Source organism: Octopus bimaculoides, chromosome 20 (assembly GCF_046866305.1).
Source record: "Octopus bimaculoides isolate indiv1 chromosome 20, ASM4686630v1, whole genome shotgun sequence".
NCBI classification, from domain to species: Eukaryota; Metazoa; Mollusca; class Cephalopoda; order Octopoda; family Octopodidae; genus Octopus; species Octopus bimaculoides.
In genome coordinates this window covers 47,227,582-47,237,695 of record NC_142947.1, presented here as the reverse complement: position 1 = coordinate 47,237,695, position 10,114 = coordinate 47,227,582, and positions in this window count along the sequence as shown.

Genomic DNA, 10,114 nt, shown 5'->3' with positions numbered 1-10,114 from the left:
GCTTCTGTGTGTACGCGTGTGGTATGTAATACACACACACTCACACACACACACACACACATGCATACATACATCATACATACACATAAGGATATATCTGCATAATATCTCTTTGCTATCATCTATTTATATTCATGTGAAGACGTGAATTCTGACAGCTTACATGCAGGGAGTGCAAACACGCATATATACGGCACTGCTTACACACACACACACACACACACACACACACACACACACACACACACACACACACACACACACAGATGAAGCACTGTCCGCATATGCATGTGCATGCAAACATTTGCAGTATTAGGAAGGCAAAACATTGCGTATGCACATGTATGTGTATACGTATGTGAGTGCGTACGTGCGTATGTACACGTGTGTGTGTGTGCCTGCGTGCGCTGTGCACATACCTGTCAGGCAGAAGTGAACTAAATTTATTCAGGAATGCGTTTATGTGTTTATGTGTTCACCTATTGGTATATACGTATTTGTATATGTATATGAGGATGTAGATGTAGAGATGTATTTATGTGTTTAATATACGAGAAAGACGGACAGGCAGCTGACTAACGAGCTTGCGAACAATGTAGATATGTATGTGCGTGTGTGTGTGTGTGCGCGCGCACAAACATAGATAGATAGATAAATGGATAGATGGATGGAAGGGTGGGTGGTTGTTTAGGTGGGTGGGTTGATGGATGGATGGGTGGGTGGTTGGATGGCTGGTTGTTTGGATGGATGGAAAGATTTATAGATAAGCAATTAGATAGACAGATAGACAGACAAATAAACAGACAAATAGTCAGACAGACAGACAGACAGATAGATAAATAGATAGATCGATCGATCGATAGATAGATAGATAGATAGATAGATAGATAGAGATAGATGAGTGGATGGATAGATAAGCAGACGGGCGGACGGACGGCTGGATATGCTTGAAGAGGGCACCAGATATTGAAGAGACAATGCATGAATGACGGAGAGGAAAGAGAAACCTATCAGTTTATACAAAAGTGGGTGTATACAACCAGCAAATGAAAGGGAGGAGAGTCTCTGGTAGTGGTAGTGGTCATAGGGACAGAGAGAGAGAGAACTGGATCCCTTTTTCTCCCTATCTCTGAGACAAGTGGTTGAACATATTTTATGGATTGGTAGGGGCTCTGGGTTATCAGAAAGGGTAACACCTCCCTAGGTGTATAAACTGTGTAATAACGTAGGCCAGACCCACACTTTCCGAGGGGCCAGAGCGATATTCCAAGGCTGCAATATTTTAAGTTCTGCAAAAGCAAAGCCAAATCTTCACACCGGTCCCGGCATGCAATGCTGCATTGTGTTATGGTGCAACATTGTAATATTGCAGCCTTCAATAATGTGGTATATGCGTGTGTGCGTTCATATGAAGTATATGCGTATGTGTGTGTGTGTGTATGTATGCATGTGTGTATGTATGCATGTATGTATGTATATTGTGTAACCAATTTGTTATTTCTCAAAGCAAAATGCTATATTGTATGGTTAGTAACACGGTATACAGGGTGCATTCTAGAAGTTTCCAGACTTTTTCAAGAGAAACACTTATTAATTTCAAAGAAGTACAAAATTCTTGTCTCCTCCAGAGTAACAACATCTGACTTCAATCTACTTGTTGCAGTATCCCAGTCACTTCGCGAAGGCCCCATGGAGGCTCTCCAAAGTGATGGTGTCCAAGTCCTTTATCACGGCCTCCTTCATCCTCTCTTTCAGGTTGGGAAACAACCAAGAGTTACTGGTCTGTAGTGAGGATGGGAGACAGTCTTGATGTCCATCTCTGTGAAATTGTTGATTACCTGGATGGAATTGTGGACTGGTGCAAGTGACACCGTCTAGTGCTAGATCTCTGACCCTTTGCAACGAATTCTCTTCCTGAACTCCCTCAAAACCTCCTCAAAGTACTCTTTGATGACCGTCTGGCTAGAGGGAACCCAGTGGATGCGGATGATGCCCTTGCCATCGAAAAAGAGGATCATCATGACCTTCCCATTGGATTTGCTTTGCCTGGCCTTTTGTGCCAGTGAAAAGCAATTGCTTGGCTCACACAACTTATCCAATAAACAGTCTGGAGCATTTCACAGACTGTTTCTGTGGTGTTTTTGCCCAATTTAACACAAAGCTTAATTGCATAGCGAGCTTCCAATTTGTTTTCACGTCAAATCTGAAATCAATAATTCAAAAGAGACTGATCAAAAACAGAAATAAACATCTGATTGATGACGTATGAATCAAACATCCAAACCGTTAAGGGGACGTGAGCACACCAACACCGGTGAGGGGAGAAAACACAGATAACACCCCCCCCCCCACATATATATACACATATATACGATAGGCTTCTTTTAGTTTCCGTCTACCAAATCCACAAAGTTTTGGTCGGCACGAGGCTACAGTAGAAGATCTTGCCCAAGATGTCACGTAGTGGGACTGAACCTGGAACCATACGGCTGGGAAGCAAACTTCTCACCACATGGTTCCGGTTTCAATCTCACTGCGTGACACCTTGGGTAGGTGTAAACCGATTCGAATGTATATATTCTTTGCAGTGTATATACACCGCGTACCTATGCGGTCATGAGTATTCTGTGTTGCACTGTGAGTGTGTAAATGCTGTGTGGCGAAGCGAGTGTATATTAGTGTGAAGTGTACTTCTATATATGTAGGTAATGCGAATCATTAGTCGTATAAACGTGTCGATGTAAATAAGCCGTGTAGATGTGTGTGTGTGTGTGTGAATATTTATGCAGCTATGTGTGAATGCAAGTGCGCAATATATATATATATATATATATATATATATATATATATATATATATCCATGTATGTATGTATGTGTGTATGCATGTGTGCATGCATATATGCATGTATGTATGAAATGAAGAACTGAATGGAAATGTGTGTGTATGTGTGCATGTGTGTGTGTGTGAATGTGCACATTGCATCATCATTATCACCAACAACACCACCACCATCACCGCCGCCGCCACCATCAACCAGTGACTCAAACCAGTAAAATTTCGAACCAAAATAAGCGACATCTTCCTACAGTCGGCCGCCATATTGCCAACAATTAGAAATTAGATGCTTTACTGCCACCCTCTCTCCCCCTCTCTCTCTCTCTCCCTCTCTCTCTCTCTCCCTCTCTCTCTCTCTCCCTCTCTCTCTCTCCCCCTCTCTCTCTTTCTCACTGTATATCTTACTGTCTCTCCCCGTTTCACACTGCATCTCTTTCTTCCCTCCTCTAGCTTTACCTCCCCTTCTTTCCCTCTCTCACTGTAACTACCTTTACCTTCTCCTTTCCTCACTCCGTTTACCCTTCTATTTTCCCTTCTCTCTTTCTCTCCCTCTCTCTCTCTCTCTGTTTCATTTTCTTTTTCAGCATCTTCTTCTTTCCTCTCTCACATTAAAAACACAAAATTCTTTTTATTCTCTACTTTTCTTTGTGCGTCTGATACTGCTGCTGCTGCTACCACTATTGCTGTTACTGCTGCTGCATCATCATCATCATCATCATCATCATCATCATCATCATCATCATCATCATCATCATCATCATCATCATCGTCGTCGTCGTGGTGCTGACGATCATAATGAGAAGAATGAAGAGGAGAAAGGAAACAAAAAGAAGTGTTGGGTAGAGGTAGAAGGGGGAGCTGATGAGGGTGGTGGTGATGATGATGATGATGATGATGATGAAGATGGTAGGTGTGATAATGATGGTGATGGTGATGATGACTGGAGCAGAATTAGAGTGTTGGACATAATGTCTAGAGGTAATTGTTCCAGCTTTTTATGGTCTGAGTTCAAATCCGGCTGAGGTCAACTTTGTTTTTCATCTATTCAGGGTCGATGAAAAAAAGTCTCAGTCAAGTCCTGGGTTCAATATAATAGATCAACCCCCCACCCCAACACTAGTCTCTCACAGGGAGCTGCTCATCTCACCAGATGGCGTTCCAAGAAAAAGGAAGTGGTCCATTGTGTTGATATATTGGTCATTTTACTTCTATACACACACACACACACATACATACATGTCTGACTCACCGTCGGTTATGACGAGGAATGTTCCGGTTGATCTAATCCGATCAACAGAACAGCCTGCTCGTGAGATTAACGTGCAAGCGGTTGAGTACTCCACAGCCACGCGTACACTTGACATAGCTCCCAGGGAGAATCAGCGTAATACAGAATGTGACAAGAAAGGCCCCTTTGAAGTACAGGTACCACTCATTTTTGCCAGTCGAGCGGACTGCAGCAACGGGAAAATAAAGAGTCTTGCTCAAGGACAAGATGCACCGCCGGGATTCGAACTCACGACCTTGCAATCGTGAACCGAACGCCCGAACCTCTCAGCACCTACGTTATATAACTCGCACTAATATACATTAACACACACACGCACACAAACATGCATGTACACACCTACACGCAACACATGCACGCACACACACATACACACATACACCGTACTCACGCACACACAGAATAGCACCCATATTATGTAACATACATATATTAGCATGCATTAACACACACACGCACACACACAAACTTACACATTACATTATATAAAGAAAAAAAACATCCATTACGTTATATGAAAAAAATTATTTCTGTTACTACTAGAGAGCGCATGCGCAGTAGATAGACGAAAGGGGCAGAGGTTAATCGAAGGTATGTTGACAGCACACTTGGAAGCGACCATAAGGTCGCTTCTTCTTGTGCTGTCTACATAGTTTCGATAAATAATGATAAATAACGATGTTTTATGTCAGTGAAACAGCTGTAGAGCGCAATAACATTATGAACTATATGTGAAATTTATGCTTTTCTGCTTTTTATTCTATTTTTATGATACCGTATTTACTCATGTATAGGTCGCACCCCATTTTTTTTTCAAATAAAATTAAGTATAAAATAGTACGACTAATACACGAATAAATATAGTAAATTATTTCTATAAGAATGTGTGTGTGTGTGCATGTGTGTGCAATATCTCATTTCGTATTTTCAAAATATGTTCGCTGTTCAATCATATGCTAAGCTAAAAATACATAACACATAGACACGTACACGCATACAAGAACACACACACACATCTGTGAGCTGGGAAGAGAGAGCAGCACACACATACAGACACGCAAAGATTCACGGACGGAAATTGAAATATAAGACATCATAAAGAAAAAACAAAACAATAATAATAATAATAAAATAAAGATTTTGGGTTGGGAAAGTGAAGTGTGGCTGGCAGTGGGATGGGTACTTAAAGCATTTGGATCACCAGAACTCATCCTGAATGTTGGTGCCAAATAACTTTGGTGGCCCACGTGATGGATGAGTTTAGAATTTGGGAGGAATTAGCCGTTCACGTGCTTCTTTGTATAACAGCTTTAGACACTGTTTAGCACCAACTTCGTTGGCATAGACAACGTACACACACACACACACACAGAGGCTATATATGTTTATATACGTACATACTTATCCACATGTGTACGAGCGCATGTGTGTGTGTGTGTGTGTATACTGTTCTTCGGTATTGATCCGGAGAAAGTACTCAGCACAAACTTAGAGTGGTGCCTGTTACTCTGGAGTATCTACCTGTCTGAAGAAACGGCAGTATGCCGTCAAAATTCCGGAGTAACAGACCCTGGATTAAATAAACTATATACATATACATTAGATAGATAGATAGATAGATAGATAGAAAGATAGATAGATAGATAGATAGATAGAAAGATAGATAGATTAGATAGATAGATAGATAGTATAGGGCCCTTAATGCGTTAATGGAGTCATGGGAACATAGAGTGTATCTTAAACCTTTTTATACTTGGCCAATCCTATGCCTTCTCACGTTTGAATGCAATCAATATTCGAGAAGAAGAAGAAGAAGAAGAAGAAGAAGAAGAAAGAATGAGTGAGAAAAAGAGAAGAATCATTGACCCCAGAATTGGGTCGGTGTTTCTTTTTTTATTAACACCAAAAGGATGAAAGATGAAGTTGAGTTCGGTGGCATTTGAAACCAGATCGCAGGGCACCTGTATGATTACGTAAAGCAATCTCTCTGATGCCCTAGCACCTCTGCCAAATAACTAACTGTATGTATGTATGTATGTGTGTATGTATGTATGCATGTGTGTATGTATGTATATAATATATGAGGGCAGTTAAAGAAGTAAATTATTTGCCATTTACTATTTTGTAAGGAAAGGTTATATAATCCACTGATATGTACGTATAAGTTGTATGCGTATATTGTATGTATGAATGTATCCACAAAATGTACATATACATATATATATATATACATATATTTATACATGTATATATATATATATATATATATATATATATATATATATAAAAACACAAATATAAGTTTTACGTATTTGGTGTATGTATCTACGTATGTGTATATATACCTATATATAATATATACATTCATACATGTATGTATGTGTGTAGATATACACAATATGCACACACATGCGCGTCTTCTAATAAGATGGGAGGAGTCGACAGAGAACAATTAGTTCGGTTATCTTCAATTACCAAAATATATAAACATTACGGGAACAAGAATAGACTGAGATTAACACCCAGTCATCATAGAAATAAATCTGAAATTAGAGGCAGGTATCATCTTGAAACATGGCATTATGTTGCCAGAATCGGTGCAACAAACACTGCTTTATATCCGGTGGCAGCAGGCCAGAAGATAACCATGTCGGATGTCTTTAATTTCGTTCTTTTTATCTTCGGATTCTTAGATTAAAATCATCAAAAATCTTCCTCGCAAACAACAAAACGTTCTTCATAATCTCATTTCGTTGAAGGCCATCACAGAAATTCTCTGTGAATATTACCGGCGCTTACTTATTTGTGTTAAGACAGACCCCGATGGGGGTAGTCTTTCCTGTTTATCTTTTAATATGTGGGGTTAAATCGTCACGAACATCCTTTAACGACCATATTCCATGCTGACATGGGTTGGAAGATCTAGTAGAATCCGATGGCTCCAAAGGTTGCACCAGTGAGGTTGCCATGCAGCTTACAAAACAACAAACCTCAAAGAATTATGCGGGGGCGATTAATCTTTATATCTCTCAGTTCGATAATATATATCGGTAGTTTAATTGCAAGTCAGTCCTGACCAACCATCCTCTGCAAAACAGAAAGGTTTTATCTATTTGGACAATTCCAATTTACAATATTTTCTTTGCTTTTTACCCAACACAATTCTCTCCATAATTCTCCAAACACCTGCTTTTATTTCTACTTAAACATCTTCTAATCTCATTCCTTGTTTTGTCCAAGAGACCATCGTCACCCTAAATCGATGGAAACCGTCTTCATTGAGTATCCACAGACACATTTATCGTCGTGTATCGACAGAGACCGTCTACGCCAGTCACGAGTAAACTGCAGCCCGTGGGACTTTCTGAATGGCGTGCCTAACGAAAACTTAGCTTGAATTTTTTTTTAGTAGTGCGGCCCGCTTCTCGATAAAGTCAGCCCATGCATGGTCAACACCATCGATAGACACTGCCTTCGCCATGTACCAATAAGTTGGCCATGGGGTCTGTTTCCTTGCCCAGACACAAGTACAAAAAATAAAATAAAATAAAATTAAAAAAACACGAAGACAATTCAACAAATGATCAGAGACAAACGACTTCGAGTTTAGTTTTTTTTCTTTTATTATTTAAAAAACCACCATTTTTATTTTGGAATCGTTAAATGCAGCATGGAACAAGTGAGAGCCTTTATGCAGAGTTCTGCGGCAGCAAAGTTGAGAAAATGGTAGATTCTTAATTTTTTTTTTTTTGCAGAGAAACTCATCAAAGTTGGTTGGCATTGGTTTACCAATACTATCTGACAATGTATCTGCATTATTCACACACATCGATGCATGTGCGTCGTATGAGTGTGTGTGTATTCAATAATGAATTAAAAGGAGCGTTAGTCATGTAAACATTATCGATCGCCCATATTCAATGTACGTGCTTTCTTTGTTTGCCGGACTCGCTGCGTTATAGCGCTTGGGGATGACTCCCTTATAATGCTGACTTTCGGGTGTTTTAACACCCAGCGTCATAAGGGTGTCATCCCCAAGCATTATTCCGCAGCGAATCCGGCGAACAAAGCACATACATTATGTGCAATCGATTATGATTATATATATATATATATATATATATATATATATATACACACGCGTACACACATATGTATCCATTTGGCTGGACAAACAAAAGAGAAAAATATTCAACACATGTCGTAAAATATGTACATTCATTTAAAGCAAAGTTTTACTCAGTCGCTACTCTGAGTTTCCTGTTTCTATCACATTCTCCACAATATATAACGTATTTGTAAATTACTTTGAAGAAATGAATAATCTCGGAGCAGCGACAGAGGAAAGCCTAAGCTTCAAATGAATACATGAGACTTTAACACTACTCAGATTACACACAGTAAGAGCATGAAATTGGGAGTACTGACCACAATCTCAGTTTTAAAAATATATGAATAAACTATACACTTTGCTTTAAGTACCATCTTGTTTTTCATCTACAGACTGTAGCAATTGGATATGTTATTTTTATTAGCAGTATTTGTAGTATGAACAGTTACTCTCTCATTTGCCTTTTATTCAAACGATTCAAGAAAGAAAGTAGCGTGACAATATATAATCAAAAGTATTCGTAAATCCCATCGAAATACAACTGATCGTTTTGTTTGATTGCATCACACAATCATCCAACTGTTATATGCGTAACACATGAAAGAATTATTTATCAACACCTATTATCATCTTGGCTTCAGCGTCATACGTGTAAAAGGCACCAAAGCAAGCTGGATATTATTTAGGCAATTTCAGGGTTATTTTTTTCCGCAATATGTAATTATCTTTCAGAGTATGATAAATTCAATATGTGGGAACTAAACTATTTTAACCATTGCAATTTGAAAATTCCTTAACAAATATTAATGAAAGTGACTTTCAGAACTTATCAATTCCAAATTGTAAAGGTCTATAACAGAGTGCCATATTTCTCCAAGAAACAAAGATGGCAGCTTCTGGAACCATTACAGTAGGATGACGTGTGCTCTATATTGAACCAATCGAGTTTATAATCGTTAATATTAAATATTGTCATCCTTTAAACTCCAAATATGTTTGGAGAATGAAGCAGTGAGATGTCTTTCTGAGAATCTAAATAGATACGTACACTGTGAGGAATATTTTTTTAAGGATTTTTATCCAGCCTATACTAACAAATATAAACTCATTTAATCCATAACAAATACAACCCTGTAGTAACTGCTCCAGAAGTAGTAATTTTTGTCGCTGAGAGAAATACAACATAGGATACAAGTTTTTCACAATTTAGCACAAAAGATTGAAATTATTAAATTCTTTCAGCTTACTCTATTGATATTTGACGAGACATTTCCAAATACCAATTGGTTGAAATAGTTTATTTGCCACGTTTAGGATTCATCATATACTGAAAGATAAAAATCTTTACAAAAAATGTTTCTCATCAAAACTAAAACTGCCTGAAGAGTCACCTTCCTGGGTCTTGTGTGTTTTACACATGTGGTACTGAGGACAAAAATATATTTTTGAACGGCCTTAGCCATCACTCACAAACAAATATAACCCAGTAGATTATACAACATTTTTGCAAGTTGCTTTAAATTTACAGCTGAGTAAACTTGAGTAATATGAAACCTTGCTGGCAGACATGTTGCTAGGTCCAAGAATGGAACCCACGACCTGAGAATCATGAATCCAACACCCTAACCACATGTTTCAACGACGAGAGCAAGTGTTCTGCAGATGACACAGGAACGGATGAGTGTGAAACATTTGTTTTGGCAACTAATCAAATTTCAAAAACTAATATTTCAAAGGGTTAACGAATATTTTTGCTTATATATTGTCATGCTGCTTTCCTGCTTCGATTGTCTGAAAAACATCATCTTGAAACTTAAAGTAATGATTCAAAAAGTTTCAGCTTCTAATAAAATATAGAAATTACACTTTATGTACAGA